This window comes from Herpailurus yagouaroundi, unplaced genomic scaffold (genome assembly GCF_014898765.1).
Source record: "Herpailurus yagouaroundi ecotype Mexico unplaced genomic scaffold, PumYag 29, whole genome shotgun sequence".
In the NCBI taxonomy this organism is placed as follows: Eukaryota; Metazoa; Chordata; class Mammalia; order Carnivora; family Felidae; genus Herpailurus; species Herpailurus yagouaroundi.
Window position 1 is genome coordinate 31862667 of NW_024412377.1, and position 20377 is coordinate 31883043.

The 20377-nt window shown below is 37.2% G+C and overlaps 1 long non-coding RNA gene and 1 pseudogene across 1 annotated transcript; both read right to left on the reverse strand.

Moving 5' to 3' along the window:
- Positions 1-848: 848 nt before the first annotated feature.
- On the reverse strand, positions 849-1465 carry LOC121041678 (elongation factor 1-alpha 1-like; annotated as a pseudogene).
- Positions 1466-18719, reverse strand: LOC121043945 (uncharacterized). Its single transcript, XR_005797036.1, has 4 exons — positions 18705-18719; positions 5499-5501; positions 3699-3703; positions 1466-1644 (listed from the first exon to the last, which is right to left on the reverse strand). It is a non-coding gene; the product is annotated as an uncharacterized LOC121043945 (long non-coding RNA).
- Between the last annotated feature and the right edge of the window lie 1658 nt (positions 18720-20377).

A 20377-nucleotide genomic window follows, 5' to 3' on the forward strand; every position in this document is an offset into this window, starting at 1 on the left:
GTTTAAATTGCCATACAGTGTGGGGCACCTGGGTGACTCAGTTGGTTGAGTGTCCGACTCTTGGTTTTGGCTCAGATCATGATCTCACAGTCAACCCTGCTCTGTGCAGAACATGGAGCCTGTTTGGGATTCTCTCTCTCCCTCTATCTCTGCCCCTCCCTGCTCATTCTCTTTCTCTTGTGTGTTCTCTCTCTCTCTCTCTCTCTCAAATAAATAAACTTTAAATTGCCATACGGTGAATTGCACAAATCTTAAGTGCACCATATGATAACTTTTGTTGTACAGGAATATCTATGTAACCCAAAGATTTGTCAAGATAAGGAATATCATTATCTTCTGAGAAAGTTTTCTTGGGCCCCTTCCTGATCAAACCTTTTGCATATTCCCCAAAGACACCTACTGTTTTGGTTATTTTTCCCACCAGAGATTAGTTTTACCTATTATAGAACTTCATATAAATCGAACAATAAAATATGTACACTTCTGTATAAGGTATCTTTTACTCAGATACCTCAAAAATTTTCAGGCACATCAACATTGTATATATTAGTAATTTGTTCATTTCTATTGCTTAATAGTATTCCATTGACTGAGTATACCATAATTGATTTTTGTTTTGTTTATTTCTCATTAAACTTTTGTTTTAATGGATCTCAAAATTCTTTGACAGATATTTGGTCAAGTTGTGTCTGTAAAAAGTACTGACTTTTCCACACACACACAAGTTGTCCCCAAAATATTTCCCTTTCCTTCTGAAGGTTTTACAATGCATTGTTATCATTAACCAGTCTTTTACTATTAAACTTAAATGGCCAATTGACACAAACAGTTCTGAGACCATTCTTCCATCACTGATTAAGACTGGGGTGGCAGGTATTGGCGATATATTCATTTAGCCTTCTGAGCTTCTGGGCAGACTTGGTGACCTTGCCACTTCCAGCTGCCTTCTTGCCCACTGCTTTGATGATACCCACAGCAACTGTCTTCAAATGTTATAAAGAGCAAAATGGCCCAGAGGAAGATAGTCAGAGTAGCTCTCAACACACATAGGAACCATATCAATGATGGCAACATCACCAGATTTCAAGAGCTTGGGACCATCTTCCAGCTTTTTTTCCAGAATGACAATCTTCTCCTTCTGCTCAGCGAACCTGCAGGCAATGTGAGCTGTGTGACCATTCAGCACAGGTGCATATCCGGCACTGATTTGGCCTGGATAGTTCAAGATAATTACCCGAGCTGTGAAGCCAACTGCTTTCATTGGTGGGCCATTTTTGCTGTCACCAGCCACATTGCCACAATGAGCATCTTTGACAGACATGTTCTTGACATTGAAGCCCACGTTGTCCCCAGGAAGAGCCTCACTCAAAGCTTCATGGTGCATTTCAACAGACTTTACTTCAGTTGTAACATTGACTGGAGCAAAGGTGACCACCACACCAGGTTTAGGAATACCAGTCTCCATTAGGGCCACAGGGACAGTAGTAATACCACCACTTTTGGAGACATCATAGAGGGGCAAGGACTTGTCACTTGGACAAGTTGGTGAACAAGTTGGTGGCTGTCCATTCTTGGAGAGACCTGCTTCAAATTCACCAACACCAGCATCAACAATCAGGACAGCACAGTCAGCCTGAGATGTGCCTGTAATCACATTTTTGATAAAGTCTCCGTGTCTTGGGGCATCAACGATGGTCACATAATACTTGCTGGTCTTGAATTTCGACAGGGAGGTATCAATGGTGATACCACATTCACATTCAGCTTTCAGTTTGTCCAGACCCAGGCATACTTGCAAGAGCCTTTTCCCATCTCAGCAGCCTCCTTCTCAAATTTTTCAATAGTTCTTTGTCAATCCCACCACATTTGTAGATCAGATGACCAGTAATGGTAGACATGCCTGAATCTACATGTCCAATGACAATGATGATCATATGAAAGTCTTCCTTTCCATTTTGGTTTAGGTTTAGGGATGGTTTTCATGATACCTGTGTTCTGGTGACAAACCCGTTGGGAAAAAGCTGAGTACATGATAAATTATCTATTTTTTTTTCATGGACACTTGGGCTGCTTCCAGTTTTTAATCTAACATAAATAAAGATGCTATGAAAATTTGTTTTAGGTCTTTATACAAGCATATATTTTAATTTCTATTTGGTGACTACCTAGGAGCAGAATTGCAGAGTTATAGGGTAAGGTATACATCTAGTTTTATGAGAATCTACCAAAAGTTTTTCTAGGATTTTTGTACCATTTTACACTCCAGCTACCAGGGTTTGAGAATTCTAGTTGGTTAATATACTCACAAACATTTTATGTTGTGTCTTTTTAAATTTCAAACATTTTGGTAGGTATGGAGTGGCATCTTATTGTGATCTTAATTTATATTTCTCTGATGACTAATGATGTAGGTTACCTCTTCAGAAATATATATGGACCTTTGTCAGATACATAATTCATGAATATTTTTCTCCTGGGATTTTGCTTACCTATTCAATTTCTTAATTGTGTCTTTTGATGAACAAAGGTTTTTTAAAATTCTGATGAAGAGTAATTTACTCAGCATTATAATAACATAAAATAAAAATAATTTTTTATTTTTTTAAATAAAATAATTTTTCTTTTATGGTTATTGATTATTGTGGCCTTAAAATAAAACTTCTCTCTTCCAACTCCCAAAAACCTGTTTTCTTCTAAAAACATTGTTACATGTTTACCTTTTATGTTTATGTGTTCTAATGTAATTATTCAATTCTTCCAGCATCATTCTTAGGCTTCCTTTTCCCCATTGCATTGTTTTAGTGCCTTTGTAGACAACTGAACAATCTGATAAGGTGGGCCTATTTCCGAGCTCCTTATTGTTTCACTGATTTACACCAGAATTATTCTGTCTTGGTTACTGCATATGTATGGTAGATCTTGAAGCAAGATCTTCAAGCAAGATCTTGAAGCAAGATCTTCAAGCAAGATCTTGAATCAAGATAGATTCTTGATTACACTATCAAGAAGATAGTGTAAATACTTATTTTCTTCTTTTTGAAGATTGTTTTGTCTATTCTAGTTCCTTTGAATTTCCATGTACATTTTAGAAGCAGATTATCAATTTCCACTAAAAAAGCCTGATGGATTATGACTGGCATTGTTTTAAATCTCTAGATTAATTTGAGGAAAATTGATATCTTAACAATATTGAATCTTCCTATTTATGGATACAGTATCTTCCTTTGTTTCAGAATTTTTCAGAAGAATGAGTGGTCACTACATCTTTTTTAGAAATGAATGAGTAATGAAATGAAAGGCATAGCAGAAAGCAGAGCAGGGGAAAAAACAGGTAGAGAGGGAAAGTTGGAAAATGTGGGTGTGGCTTATACTATGTATTCAGAGCATACACAATTCTTATGAAACAAAAGATCAAAGATCTTGAGAAAGCTCTGTAATCAGAGTATTTTAGACCCAGTGTAGAGCCAAAGCTGCAAAGCAGTAAATATTTTATTATGTAAATGGCATATCATAGCCACTTCACATGTATGTGGTTAACATGTAAGATAAAGGAATGATGACTGAAAAAACAAATTCTAATCTTATCCTAAAAATTAAAAACAACAGCAACAACAACAAATGCTAAGATTGTGCTTAGAATTAGGTTTCTGTTTGGAAGTTAATATAATTATCTCATACCCACAGCTTTTATGACAAACCAGATCTATTGCTGGCTGACTAAAGAGGAACAATGATGATCAGTTAAGGTACTGAACCGGGTTCTCTTCCTGATGTTTTTGTTTCATATACTAAGTCATGAGTATAGTAGTGTTATTGATACCATATAGCAGTGGAAGTTTTTATGATCTCTGTAAACCTGGTAATGGAAGTTTATTAAGATTACTTATTATAAAGAAAATCAACATTTTTAAAGTGGAAAAATGACTTCATAGTGGTTTCAAATTACCTACAAGATAGTCTTTGATTAATGAAGTTAAATGAATTAAAGAAGCAACAACTGACATATCAGTAATATTCATTGTTCTCAGAGTTTCCTCTCTCTCTCTCTCTCTCTCTGTCTCACACACACACACACACACACACACACACTTTTTAAAAAATCAATTTAACAAAACAGAAAGTTTAAGTGGTTTGTCTGACTCATAAGGTGAATGTAATTTGTATTAGGACTTTCGGGCTTTAATGTGACATATTTCTATATACACTACAGCTTCCTGAGTAATCTTAGCAGGTGGTGAAAAGAAAATGTGTGAATGGTTATCACCCACCCTATTGCTATATTAACTGGATTTAAAAAATTTTACTACTACTGGGGCGCCTGGGTGGCGCAGTCGGTTGGGCGTCCGACTTCAGCCAGGTCACGATCTCGCGGTCCGGGAGTTCGAGCCCCGCGTCAGGCTCTGGGCTGATGGCTCAGAGCCTGGAGCCTGTTTCCAGTTCTGTGTCTCCCTCTCTCTCTGCCCCTCCCCCGTTCATGCTCTGTCTCTCTCTGTCCCCAAAATAAAATAAAAACGTTGGAAAAAAAAATAAATAAATAATTTTACTACTACAGAGACCATCTTCAAACCAGACCCAGATAAAGCTCTACTAGGTTTTTTCAGGTAATTTTTAAACTAAACATTCTAAAATTAGAACTAAGCAGTAGAATGCTAAAACATTAAACTTTTTTTGTGAACTGTTTTGAATCAGATTCCAGAAATCAGGTGGTACTTCCTCTCCTTCACATGAATGCTTCATCCCAATTCTGAAGTATGAATTCTTTCCATCCATCTGTATAATAGAAGCACAAAATACTTTAAGTTGTAGAGATATGCTAATGGTTTCTGCTTTAATATGCTCTTTTGCTTCTATTTGGTGAATTTATCTTTTACTGATGATTCCTTGCATCACATAATGAATTGTTCCACTTACCATACTAAAAGAGTGAAAAACACAAGGTTATATGTTTTCTTCTCTAGACTGTGCACGAAATGCGACATTAAAAAAACATGAAATCCGTGGCTTCTTTTAAATGTCATACTATAATATGTGTTCATTTTTTTCTTTTATAATAGTAATAATGCTTGAAATAACTTAGACATCAGCTGTTCAGCCTCCTCATGTCATACATAGGAAACTAAAAACCAGAGCTATGTAGCAACTCACATAAATAATTAATACTTAGTTCACATTAGAATTCACCTGGGTCTTCTGGCTTCTAAAGCAACACTGCTTCCATGACAGGAGAGAGAGCCACAAGGTACTTGTCCATTTACTGTCAAAATGGGATAAGCAGCCATCAAGAGAATCCCAAACATACTATCTTGTCCCAAACACATTCTTCCCTGACTGCTTGTATGACAGCAGCCTTACCAGTATCAGTTACCCAAGCCAGATAATAACTCATCTTCTGCCTACTGGTCCTGCATATCGATAAAACCTAGCAAGAGTTATCTACTTCCATAGTCTTTATAGATCCTATTTCTACTCCATTTCTCAAAAGCCTGATAATATCACACCGGCTAATGAATTCTCTTCCACCACTATTCTATCCCAGTTCACCAGTACAAGTTTTAATGATTACACTGCCACCTACCAGAGGCTATTTGTGTTCCACCTACGACTAGTGATTAGGGTCTTACTGCCAGCCAAGTGGTAAATGATCCAGTTCCAAAATGCCATCTCACCATCTGCTTTCTCAAACTTTTAGTGATAGGAAGTTCTACAGAGTTGGTTCCTCAGGAAGCAGCAATTAACATGTAGATGATTTCTCAGGGAGTAACCTTGAGAGCAACACCCTTGGAAGGAAAGATTAAACAGCAGGACTGAGCAGCTACGGACGTTGATTTAATTTCAGTGAGGGCCTCAGATCACTCTGTGGAGTGTTCTGAAGTTGAGATAAGGGGGCTGGCATTTATACCCCTACATCAATTAATCATTAGGATGCAAGGCTGTATGTCCTTGATCGAAGTGATTCTCTTCAGCTAAGGCAATTCTGCAGAGGCTGACACCTAAAGATTTTCTGCCAGCAGTGGGGGAACAAATCTTTCATTCTTGAAGGGGATGTGCATAGCACATCACAGTGGCCACCACACTTCTTTGGAAAATTCACAGTTTGTCATTTTTCATATCACTGTTACCTATTTATTGATATCATCCCACCTACTACACGGAAGGCATATTGAAGATAAGATGTTGACATTTTCAACTTTGATCTGCCTGGCAATGTCAGTTACTCAGTTTTATATTTGTGTTATTATGCTGCATGAATGCATGGCCTTTTCTTTTTCCTAAAATTTTTATACTAAATTGAGCACTTCTACGATGCAAAGTTAAAAATGCCAACAATTGTTCCAAGTGACCCTTTCTTTTTTCTTCTTTTGCTGGTTATCTTGTACTCTATTTTAAAGATACAACTATGCTGGAGTGCCTGGCTGGCTCAGTCAGTAGAGCATGCAACTCTTGATCTCAAGGTTGTGAGATGCATTGGGCATGGAGCCTATAAATAGCTAGCTAGCTAGCTAGATACAGCTGTGCTATAAAGTTCTTCTCCTGGGGCACCTGGGTGGCTCAGTTGGTTAAGCATCCAAATCCAACTCTTGATTTTGGCTCAGGTCATGATCTCACCATTCATGAGTTTGAGCCCTGCATCAGGCTCTGTGCTGACAGCACGAAGCCTGTTTGGGATTCTCTGTCTCCCTCTCCCCACTCACTCTTCTCAAAACAAACAAGCAAACATTAAAAAAAAATGTTCTCCTTCTATCCTTTTCAACTCTGGCTATATCCAGAAATTATGGTGATTTTGAATGGATCATACCAGAGACAGTTTATAAAGTTTAAATATTTTACTTTTAAAATATGTCTAAAGTCTCTATTAGCTCCTTTTATCATTGTGTGTGTGTATGTGTGTGTGTGTGTGTGTGTGTGTGTGTGTGTAAATTATGGAAAAGATAAAATCTAAAGTGACATAACAGATCACCTGGACTTTAATTATTTCTCCATTTCAGCATGAAGCTTTGTGCATATCAGATCTTCAGAACTTCTGCTTATTGAATCCACATATTGGAATATTTAGTGCATTGGAGACTTTATCCAACAGTGATGAATAAGGTAATCAGGTCACCAGTTGACCAGCTCCTTAGCAACCAAAAGTACAAATTGACCTCATTTGTACCAACAGTTCCCTCAGAACAATTTGTTTAAGGTATAAGAACAATGAAAGGAAAAGTAAACTTTTGCAATGTCTGAATTATATTTATAAATATGTATCAATTCTAGTTGAACCATAATAAACTGGAAATTTGCCCAAAACTTGAAGAAGAAAGTTGGAAATAAAACAACATGCCACATGGACTTCTAGCATTCTTTTAGTTTTAACAAAGTAGTAGACAGTGTTCCCATAAGATTGCCCCTCCCTGGTCATACAGAGACATTATTTACTCTACACTGCTTCTTTAAAACTGTGTCCTTTTTCATTTGTGTATTCTGCTAGGGGCTATCAGTCATAGCTTGGTAAGATGACAGGTCCTTAGCAATGTTTTTGCACTCCCTGAGGAAGACAACTAATAGTTGATGGGATTATATGCTTAGTGAGCTGAAGGCTGACAATATTTCATTATGCCAACAACAACATTTACAGAAATAAGGCTCAAATAAGTTCAGCTAGCAATGTTCTCTTCAAGGAAATTGATAATATGAACTCTTTTTCTGTGTAGAATCAATAACATAAGAATATTTCATACTATACTATGACAGGATGTCTATATGAATGGGCTCCTAAGTTAATAAGCATCCTAATAATACTCTTCAAAATTCAAAGAGTGTAAAACTATGGAACTAAAGATGAGGAAGCAAATCTGATTGTTAAAATGAATAAGGATACAGAAATGGTTAGTGGTTCTCTATTTAGTTGTTTAGTGTCTTATACAAATAGCCATTTCTATTGTTTTGAAAACTGACTTGTTATTGTTTTATTTTTATTTTTAAAAATTTTAAAACATGTTTTGTGTATTTTTGAGAGACAGAGAGACAGAGTGCGAGCCGGGGAGGGGCAGAGAAAGAGGGAGACACAGAATCCGAAGCAGGCTCCAGGCTCCGAGCTGTCAGCACAGTCTGACATGGGACTCAGATTCATGAACTGTGAGATCATGACCCGAGCTGAAGTCAAACAGTTAACCAACTGAGCCATCCAGGCACCCCTGTTATTGCTTTAATGCTACAAATTCAAAGAAGAAATTGCAGCAGTACAGAAAAATAAAAAATTAAAAAATTCCCACGTTTCTCCACCTAGAACTAATTATGATAGATATTAGGTACAGATTATTCCAAACATCTATAAATATATGGAGAGAAGGATAGATACACTAACAGAGAAAGAAATTTTATAAAAATAAAATCACATCTTGCATGCTATTTTTAACAAAAAACATTGAAATTTATTTTTTTAAAGTTTATTTATTTTGAGAGAGAGAAAGTTCAAGCAAGAGAGGAGCAGAGAGAGAGGGAGACAGAATCCCAAGCAGGCTTCACACAGAGCAGAGCTGGACACACGGCTCAAACCCACCAACCGTGAGATCATAACCTGAACTGAAACCAAGAATTGGATATTTAATCAACTGAGCTACTCAGGCGTCCTGAATTTATTTTTTATTATATTTAACAGAATGAAAGAAATCAGACTGCAAATAAAGGAAATGGTAAAGTTCAGATTCTTTTTGTTTTAATTTCAGAAGATGGTAGCTACTAAACTTTCCCTAAAAAGAATAAAAAATGAAAAATTAAAAAATCCTTTTTTTTCTTTTTCTTTTTTAAAACCAATTACTACCAATTTGTCTCCCTGCTTTGGAAGCAAAGTAAATTAGTACACTCTACACTTTTCCACTTCTCTATCATTCTTAGTTTTGTTAATTATACTGTTAAGTTGCTATGGTTTATAATATTTACATTGTTATATGACTATAAGTCCCATAGTTATTTTTTCTTAAATCTGTATTCAAATGCTCCACACTCATATTTTAGCAAATATTATCTATTTTCAATTAATTTATATACATATATTTATCTTTGTTATTACATTTGGTCATCGATCAATTTTTGAAAGAAAGGATCTTGGGTACTACATTTCCTCAATTTTTTCACGCTTGAGAAAATTCTGTAATTTTAAGAATAAGTCTATGACTTAATGAAGAACAATGCTAGGTATAAATGTCTTGTTATAGTTTCTATTTCTTATACTTTTATAAATGTAGATGCTGCTTTATTTTTCTCTGGCATGGTATGCTGGTGGAAAGATGTCTAAGGCCACCCTAATTGCCTCCTATAAGCTACTCAAATCTCCATCCATAACTTAAATAATTATTTTCTAAGCTATAACTTATCATAAACATATATTTATCTCTTTTCATATAACTGTGTGTGACCTATAAATTCATTTCAAAAACTTTTTAGCATTGTATCATTGAATGGTTTTAAAGACTACCAATTACATTTATGTTGGATGGTCTTTGTCCTCTTTTCTGTATTTTTTTCTCTTGATGAATTTCATTTGTCTCTACCTATTTCCTACTTTCTCTACATTTATTGCAATAAGTAATTAATTGTAAGTAATCAATGATAAGATAAGTAATTAAAATTGAACTCTTCTATTCTTTTAGATGCTATCCAACTTCTTGGTTTATAATAATGCCATTTTAATTCTTGATTTTTTTCCTTCAGTAATATTTCTTTTAATGTGATTCTGCTATTTGTAATAATCTTATCTTTGAATAATTTTTTCTCAAAATTTATGTCTTCACTAAATTCCCCTTTAATATGGAGGTTTTCTTATGGTGTTTGGATTATAATTTCTTCCAGACTGAGTTCTTCATCTCTCTTTTGTTTAATACGTTACTTATTTTTGCTATAAAATGTTCATGTTTGCAGTGACAATTCTTTATATTTTGCTCACCCAAACATTCCATTTACTTTTATTTCATTTTGATGACCTTGCCTTGACTCTTTTACTCCCTTTCTAAGATTTTGAACATGGAATTTGAGGAATAAATGTTGCTTTCTAAAAACTTCATTCAAGTCTGAAGGCACAGGACTGGGAGGAGATTTTCTGGAACTTTGTAGAGTCTTTGTTGGAGGACTTGAACCCTACTTGTTCTTTGTTATTTTGTTGAGAGCCTTAAGTTAATGTTATGGGTTGAATTATGTCCTCCAAAAGTTGTTGAAGTCCTAACCTTAGCTTCCTGTGAATGTGACCCTATTTAGAAATAAGATATTTCAACATGATCAAGTTAAGATAAAGTCATTAGCATGGAGTCTCACCCAATGTGACTGTATCCTTGTAAACAGGGAAATGTGGACATTGTGGTAGATGTGCACATGGAAATAATGCCAAGTGATGATGAAGGCTGAGACTGAGGTGATGCATCTAAAGTCAAGGAATACCAATGATTGCCAAACAGCCCAAGAAACTAGGAGAGAGTCACAGAACAGATTCTTCCACGCAGTCCTTAGGAGGAACCAACTCCACTGACACCTTGAGCTCAAATACTGAGCCTCCAGAGCTGTGGGACAATAACTGTCTGTTGTTTATGCCACACGGTTTGTGGTACGTTGCTATGACAGTCCTAGGAAACTGATACGTCTAGTTAGGATTATTTCTTTTTATCATGGGGAGAAAAGACATTCAGTTTTGGCTTATTGCCCCCAATGAAACCTAAAGGTCTGAATTTTTAGGCATTTTTTTTAAACAGGGAAGGGGGGAATAAGAGTAATTAAATCCTGTTGTTGTTCAATCTTCTCACATGAAGATAGGAGTCTTCTCTTTGTCTCTTACCTTATTATTCAGTTATTATTCCTTCATTTATTCTCAAGAGCTCATTAAGTTTAGACACAGAAACATATTAAAATAGATTCTACCTAAACCCTTTATCTGGATTCATATTTGGCTTTGAATGCTTTTGAAAGAAAAGATGTCCGTGTTGTCTTGAACAGAGCAAGTCTTAGGCCAAGGATCCTCTGAGCCCTGAGCTCTAATATGAATGGCCCTGTGCAGATGTGCCCTTCTCAATTTCTTTGGTCTCTAGGCTAGTATTAGATCTATGAGCAATCCCTCAACCAGTTAAACAAAAGGGAACATTCTAGTAAGAGTGAATATGTCACTTTTTTATACAAATAATGGTAGTTCTAGGGGTGTCTGGGTGGCTCAGTCAATTAAGCATCTGACTTTAGCTCAGGTCATGATCTCATGGTTTGTGAGTTTGAGCCCCACATCAGGCTCTGTGCTGACAGTTCAGAGCCTGGGGCCTGCTTTGGATTCCATTTCCCTCCCTCTTTCTGACCTCCTTCCCCCCTCAAAAATAAATAAACATTAAAAAAAAAACAAATAATGGTAGTTCTAGAAAAATGATATGTTTGGATAACAACTGAATTTCTAATTTCTCTCATATCTCCCCTCTTTACTGAAGTAAGAGGAGCAATGATGACTACTTATCTCTGTACAAAAAATATTTTCCTGCAAGGAATCCAGACTGAAGGGATCAAGTTAGTTCTCACTTTACTTCTATTCAGGGGTAAAGGAAAGAAATTGTTAAGACATTGGAACATAATAACTGAATTCCCAGTATTCTCAATTAGAGTATCTTCATTTAAATGTATAATCCAACATTTTTTTTCTGACTGCCAACATACTTAAGAGTAGTTATTTCTCTTAGCACTTCCCATCAGAAAAGAACTACTACTTGGGCACCTGGGTGGCCCTTGATTCAGCTCAAGTCATGATCTATCTCATGGTTCCTGGGATCGAGCCTCACAATGGGCTCTGTGCTCAGTGTGGAGTCTGCTTGGCATTCTCTCTCTCTCTCTGCTCCTCCCCCACTCACTCTCTCTCTCTTAAAAATAAATACACATAAAAAAAAGTACCACTCAAGCTTAGGAAAACTATATTACAGCAAAAACAAGCAAACAAACAAAAGGCTTAATTACTGATGAATAAAATCTATGTACTGCTTTTTTTCTTTATATATTTTTTGAGAGAAAGCAAGAGAGAGAGTATGGGAAGGGAAGAGAGAGAGGGAGGGAGAGAGAACTCCAAACAAACTCTGTGCACTGTAGTCACAGTGCCTGATGTGGGGCTCAAACTCACGATCCATGAGATCATGACCTGAGCTGAAATCAAGAGTTGGACGCTTCTGAGCCACCCAGGTGCCCCTCTATCCTGCTTCTTCATCCTAATCGGTACAAAACTAATTAATCCTGTCTGAATAAAGTAACATTCATTCATTACAGAATACTTTATTAGGAGAATATTTCAATTCCTGTATTAGGCAGTGATAGTTGTTTGTGGCTTCCTTTTTGCACATTAGTCTGTGAAGGACAATGATCCTTATGAGCAAACACTGGTCCTGGAATCACATATCTTAAACATAGCGGTGCAGCAGTTTAAATGTGTTGACATGCATACGATAACAGAAGCCAGCTGATAGTGGCCTAGACAAATGAACCTCATTGTTTTCTTTAATTACAAAAAGTCTGGAGGTAGATTTCCTTTACTGTTGATGGGCCAAAGGACAGAGTGCTGATGCCAACCACCATGGTCCCTTTCATTAGGAAAGTGAAGGAGGGCTGCAGAAACAAGTATTTGGTTAATTCTATCAAGAAAGGCATGGAGACAGGATTTGGGAATGCTTATTGAATCAACCATTCATCAGGAAACAATATGAAAATAACATATTTTACATGCTCTTTGTTTTCCTATTAGCTTATTTTCCACATTTGTCAGCAAGCTTCTATTGAGTAATGAATATTCATTTGCTGGATTAAACGCTTTGGATTTAAGGTACTCAAAGATCTGAAGTTTTCTATTTAGAATATAATAAAAACTGACTCACTCCTTAACTCCTTTTAGACTCTTCCACCATTTCCATTAGGAAAGTACTTTTGTAAACTATTTGCTGACTCTAAACGTTGGAGTTTTTCTTGCATGAGTCAAAATAGACTTAGCAATCAAGTGAAAACTACGATGGCCACAAATACTCACATTTATATTCTGATCCATTTCACATACATATTTGTGAGATAAAACAAAAAAGTGACAACAGCAAAACCAGGATCGGTGAACCAAGAAAAGTGAGAGCCTAAGAAATGATTCAGGAGCTCCAAACTGGTTTTGAAACTGAACAGTGGCTTCTGAGGATATTTGCCTCAGGCAGTCGAGTTATTAGACTCTGGGTTAAACTAACAATGGGAAGCCCCAGACATGAGGGATTAAAGTTAATATTTACGTGAGCTTTGAACTGTTGGGACCCCTTAGGTTAACTAGTTACATAATATTAATGGGAAAATTTAGTTTTATCACTATTTCCCATAGAATGGGAATGTATTAAATTTTTTTTATAAACGTTTAACAAAAGTATTACAAAGTATCAGATTTATCTGGGGAAAAGTATCCTGTGGGAGATATTTAAGGCACTCAGAACACCAAGATGTTTTTAAAAAATAATAAAAATAATAATAAAGGAAAGAAGGTTGAACAATAGAAAGGCAATTAGCTGAACTTAAGAGGCAAGGGCAAGCCTCTTAAAATCTCAAGTCCTAGCGAGCCCAGCAGAGGGTTCTCTTCAACATTAAATCACAACATAATCAATTGCGTCTGGGTGGCTGGGGTAGGGAAACATGCTAAGTACTGACTTTTTAAGATGCTTTTGAAAACCTTAAAGCTTCAGACTAAAGTGTTTGCTAAAGAGAATAGAGTGGATGTTACAAACACTTTGAGTGATTATGTATGTATGTATCCAAAAAAATATTTATAGCAAGGAGGAGCAGAAAGTAGAGGAAAAAACAGATGTATGAGGGAAATAAAAAGCCAAGTCTGTAATAAAAGAAGGAAAACAACAAGTTCTCAAAAATGGGCTATATTGTTGTGACCTAGACCTGCCCTTACCACTCAACCTTTCTGGTCTTTTTCTTCTTCTTCTTCTTCTTCTTCTTCTTCTTCTTCTTCTTCTTTCAAAAAGATACATGAATTAGAGAAAGTTTCTCAGTCCTATTCGGAAACCAGAAGACCTTGCTTCCTGCCCTTAGCATGGTCGCTCCTTCTGCCAGAGCCCAGTTTCCTTGGAGCACTTTCTCTATGATTCTGTGCAGGCTAAGTAGGGCATAGCAGAAAGTTAAAAGTACTCAAGACTATCAGCCTAAGGTTTACCCTTTTCTGTGAGTAAACCAGATAATGTTTTACTACAATTACCTCCATAATTCATGGCCCATTGCCCATATCAAAACGATAGGCTTGCTGTTGTTAATGCTATGGGATTGGTTTTAACCATTTGTGAGATTGTTAAAAGTATTTTTAACTTGTACAAAGGCCACACAGTTTTGACCTGTAGGAAGCTGGACAAAGAAAGAGCAACAGAGTGCCAGCCCTTACAGTTACGTATCTTGGGCAGATGCCAGGCAAAACTGAGTCACATAGATTGCATTCAGCATCGGATCACCATTCTTCTCAATGTTGCTCTTAGCGCTCCACCCCACAGTCCTCAGGGTATCTTCTGGTTGTTAAAACTCCATCTTCCCTGTTTTCTCTGCTAGGAACCTGGTCTTATCTAACCAAACTGGCCCCAGTTTCTCACCCCAATAGCTACCCGGGCAGATATTTCTGTAACAAAGGCTAGTGTTTACAGTGGTGATGTGTTGAACTGTGGCTTGTCTGCATCATTGCTATTTTGGGTTACAGGCTTTTGTGAGTACTTTTAGCATCTTGCTCTTTGATCTTTCTGATTCTTGGCTTTGTTTTAAAGGATGTCTTAGCTTTAAATCCCCCCAAAGAGAGCCTGGGACAAAGGCTTGTTTGTACGTAGTTATTTAAGAAAGAGAGAGACAAAACAGAAAGTGGGAAAGAAGGGAAAAAAAGCCAGAAAAAAAAAGCCAGTACAAGAATCTGCTACCTATTTATCCACTGCAGGTGGCTGGCGCTTGATCCAATGTGACTTTAAGTGGAGACATACGACATATGCCTCAGAGCTGTCCAACCAGGGGACAAAGGAGAAAGCATATATCCATCAGTTCCTGGCCCACTGGTCAAGGATGAGGTCATCAGTATTACTCCCCAAGCTTCCTTGTTTGCCTGCCTGAGCACCCAGAAAATCCCTGCAGCAGAAGAGAAGCCCATGGCAGAAGCAGCACTCTGCAATGAGTCTGTGCAAGGTGCTATCAGGATGCAGTTTTGTGAAACTAAGTAAAGGTTCAGTGAGCTGGTTTTGTAATAGAGGCTGGAGGAAGGGGTGGGACAAATAGAATCTGAAATAGTATATAAGAAGTGTTAGATATACTGGAAAGGCCAGTTCTGAAATTCCTAGCCTCCAAGGCTGTCTCCTCTCAAGATGTACAACATGAGGCTGGATAAAGTACTTTCCTTAAGGAGGGTTAACCAAATAACAAAGTCAGACATTTTTCTCCCTCTTGGCTTTATTACAAGAGAGCCCTAATGAATGGGCCTCTTTGGCCATGAGTTATTCTCAGATGCAAGCATGTTCTAAAGTGTTCCAACTTTTCATTAAAATGAATAAGGATAAAAGCAGTACATAATCTATAAGAAAATCTAAATATCAGGAAGGGTCACAGAGTAAAACATTCTGGTTTCTTTCACTTCTTATGGATTTGTCAAAGGAAGCCATGTTCTGTGAAACATTTCAAGAAAAGCAAAGAACTGCTTTGAAATAAATCAGGGTATTTAAGTGGGTGAACAGAGAATTCAGAAGTCTAATTCCATGGAATGTTGGTATCTAAAAAGCAGGAAGTTAGGATTCCTTAGTATCCCATCAAGCCATACAATGCCAGCTTTCCTGCATCTTTGGTTTTGCATGGTTTGCTCATAGTTTCCTCTTAACCCTTCCAATCCAACTCAAATTCCATCTTTCCTTCAAGATGGTGCCCCAAGCCCTTTCTCCTACATCAACCTGTCCCTGAATCTGTGGGCCCATGTGAACCTTTACTTTTCTTTACCTTTGCTAAAAGCAAACTATAGCTTGCCAGTATTTCCAAACTGCTGCTTCACAGACTGAGCAGATAGAATATTTAACCACATACCTCAGTTTGCTTCACTTCTCTTTCACTGATGGAATTCATGGCCCAGTTCTTCTCTTCTCTACTTCATTACCTGATATATATATTTATATGAAGTATTACATACATTGGAAAACATGAGTCTACCTTTTAAAAATGGAGCATTCATTTATTTAGTCATTCACACACACAAAAAAAATGTATTAAAACACTTACTCCAAAGTAGGTACTTGGGCTGGGAGCCATATGCATAAAACTAATACGGTTTCTGCTTCACAGAGCTTATGTGGGGCAAGGGATAGGGTAAAAACTGGCATGCAATTTGATTTTTAAAAAACGTAAAAATTGAAAGCTGAATAATGTGCTAAGAATGAAATAAGGAGTTGAGCTGGAGAATAACACAGATGGACTTTAAACCCAGTGTTCAAGGAAGTGTTCTCTGGGAAGGGGATACTTAAGCTAAGTCCTAAATGATGGAAAGGACCTAGCTCCAAGGAAGGTTGGGAGGAGAATATTTTAAGAAGAGGGTTACAGCATGGAAAAAGTCCTTGAGCCAAGTGGACTATAGAGAACAGTGTCCAAGAGGAGACTGGAGGGATGGGCAGGGCTGCCTCATTCTGGACCTTGTAGCATAATGAGCATTGTGGGTTTTTTTTCTAATGTGTAATGAAAATTCCTCGAAGGATCTTATGTAAAAGAATGGCATAATTGAATTTGCTTTAAAATGACTAGTTTGCCATATGGAGATTAATTTGGAGATGGGGTTGAAGGGACTAGTTTAAAAGAGGTTGTTCTGGCCTAAGATGATTGGTGACCTCCACTAAGAAAGAAAAGAATAGATTCAAGATGTATTTTAAATTTTTTTTTCAACGTTTATTTATTTTTGGGGGACAGAGAGAAACAGAGCATGAACGGAGGAGGGGCAGAGAGAGAGGGAGACACAGAATCGGAAACAGGCTCCAGGCTCTGAGCCATCAGCCCAGAGCCCGACGCGGGGCTCGAACTCACGGACCGCGAGATCGTGACCTGGCTGAAGTCGGACGCTTAACCGACTGCGCCACCCAGGCGCCCCTCAAGATGTATTTTAGAGACGAGATTGTCATGTACGGAACAAGAATAAGGAAAAATACATTTCCTAATATGTATTACCTTGGATAAATTAAATAAATTTTTTGGTATGCTTGCTTTCTCTCATACACCAAATTACTAACTCTTCAAGATAGGATCAATTTTTTATATGTACTCTATATTTTCCTTAAATTTCTGAGAACAAGATAGATGTTTAATAAATACTTGTTTTCTTGTCCAGTGTTTATTAACTAAACCACAGGATATTTCATCAAAATTATATTAGATGGCAGAATAAAATACTGTGAATACTTTCAAGTCTTTCCAATGCTGTTTTTATTACTCTGTTACTTGGTGGATAGATGCTAAAAAACAGAATGTTGACTTTTGTGGGTGTTTCATAAAAATGAGAAATCTCTCTGCTTGATTTAGCATTGATTCTGCCAAACTATTCAGTGTGGTTTCCAACAGAACACAAACTTGGCACCTAAAATAGGGCACTGTGTGCCCTTGCATTTGGAGCTGATCAAAGCATTCGTAACCCGTGTAGACTCTGGACAACTTTAGAAAACAAAGTCAAAATCTTCACAAGATAGTCCCAAGCAAAGGGGACACACCAGCCCTCTTGTAGCAAAAACACTTTCTCCAGGCAAGTTCTGAAGAGGAAACTACCATCTGCACACTTCCCTTTCACACGCTTTCCCTTGTAGTGATATCCTTTTCTCCACCAAGTACCAAAATTTACTCTCAGGGAAAAGACCAATAAGTGTATTTACATAATGGCATATGAAATTCTTGAGGGGGTTGTATTTCCCAGGAATATCTGGTGCCAAAAGTATTTCCATAGATTTCATTTTAGATATGGAGGGGCTAAAGGGACAGTGATTTTCATAAAGAAATCCTACCCGAAGGTCAAATGGTGATTCTTCCTACTGCCCTGACTGACATGAGGTCTGCGGAGGATGTGAAAACAAAACTCTAGAGTGGGTCTGGCTGAGGACAAATTGGGAGGATCCTGGCAGCCCATATATCTAGGAACTTTCCTTTAAATTCAGAGGTCCCTGATTCTCTCTTTGGCATCCCTCAATCTGCAGCTTTTAAAGAATTCCAGAAAAATTATATTGCCTTAAGCCATGGAAGGCCTCCACAACCTCTTGTTGGACCTGGAAGACCTAGTTGCAGAAGGGAGGTTTGTCTCTCTTGTGTTTGCTAAGGTTTGTCATTTATGCCATCTAACATTTGAAGAGAATAATCAAATGTTTGGAAGTTTCAGATAACTGTCAGCATAGTGTTTGGGATTAAAGGCTAAGTTGGGGGGGGCGCCTGGGTGGCTCAGTTGGTTAAGCGTCCGACTTCAGCTCAGGTCATGATCTCACAGTTTGTGGGTTTGAGCCCCGCATAGGGCTCTGGGCCGACAGCTCAGAGCCTGGATCCTGCTTCGGATTCTGTCTCCCACTCTCTCTGCTCCTCCCTTGATCATGCTCTGCCTCTCTCTGTCTCTCAAAAATAAATAAAAGTTAAAAATTAAATAAATAAATAATAAATAAATAAATAAATAAATAAAGGCTAAGTTTGGGAAACAAGGTCCTCACGTTTATTAATTGTTCCACAAGAGCACAAGTCTGTCTACTGGACCCAGGTTGGACTGCATGATTCTCTTTTTGAGTAGCATACTATTGCTATGTCCTGTGGCTTGCTGATTCTGGTTCTGACCCTGACTCTTGACTTAGAAAATTTTATGTTATGTTCTTGACCTTTATGGGACAGAGTGCAAGACTCTAGCTTCATACCTTTGTCCACCTCTTACATACTGACAAACCTTCATATATGAACAGGGATCAACTATCACAAACCCTTCGTATACTCCCAAATTCCTGAACCCTTAGTAGTCCTCGATACTATGTATAGTTTAATGACATGGAAGTCTTACCTCTTAAAACTCTTTGTAAAGTTCTAGATCATATGAAATTTCCCTCTATGATGAGGATGTTCAACCTCCATGTAGACCCATTCATACTAGCTTTAACCTCTGAACCATATGAGCAGATCCTTTCTCTTAGGAGAATCTTTCAAAAATTTGGAGTCATCCATATTTCAGCCAAATATTTGGAGTCAGTCTTCAATTATTCACCTTCTTTAGATTATTAGCTCCAATTAATTCAACCATTTCTGATAATAAAAGTTTTAAGACTTTTTACTGTCCCGTGTGCTATCCCAATCACTATAGCTTTTCAAACATTTCTTCCAATGATTGATGCACAGAGCAGAATACCGTAACTCAGGATTCACCCTAAGGCACATGGAAATGATAAGTCTTCCTTGTCCTTCATACTACATCCTATTCAGATTAAGGTGACCCTTTCTTAATGTTCTGATCACTTCTCAGATGTTGGTATTTATTTGCCATAATTCCAATCAAAAACTCTAAATAGCCTTCAGTGTGTGCCTGCCATGCTCTTAAAATATTATTTGTTTCATTTTATTTATTCTTATTTGACCAACATTCCTTCTTTATATTCACTTGTTTCCTTAAAAATTTTTTTGATATTTTCTAAATGCCAGTCACTCTGCTATTTAGTGGGGAGACAATGGTGGCCTACATATCATGCCTCACCTTGTTCACAGTTTATAATCTAAGGGCAACTAAAAGAAGTAACTAATCAATTACAAATTACTATAATGAATTCTCTAAGGGGGTGACTAAGGGTGTTACTGGTATATAAATGAGGTAGCATAGGGAGGTGTTTCTGGAATAGGTGGCACCTGAGTTAAGGAGTTGAAGTGGGTACAAAACAGGAAAGGAGGATTAGTTCAAACATAGAACCTTCTTATCTAAAGAGCCAGGCATGAGGCTGAGCATGGTGTTTTCTCAAACTGATTATAAGAATAGGTAGAGCTTATGCAGGATCTGAGAGGCAGATATTAATGAGAGATGACTCTAGAAATATAAGTAGATTCTAGATTCTGAAAGACTTGGCACTGTAACTTGAAAGAAATTGGTAGCCATTGAAGGATCTGATGGAAAGGAGTGACACATCATTCTTGTATTTTACAAAAATTACTTTTCCTGTTGTGTTAAAAAGAAACCACTCAAATCAGGGAAATAAGATGGGAAATTATGGCAGCTATCCAGGTGCAAGATCATGATGGCTTAAATTAAGAAATTGGTAGAGGGTTTAATTGAAAGGCCTAAGACATATAAGGACATATGTTATGAGGACACATCTATTATATTAGATGTTTGGCTGATAGAATTGGTAGGATTCAGCACTCATGTCTTGGT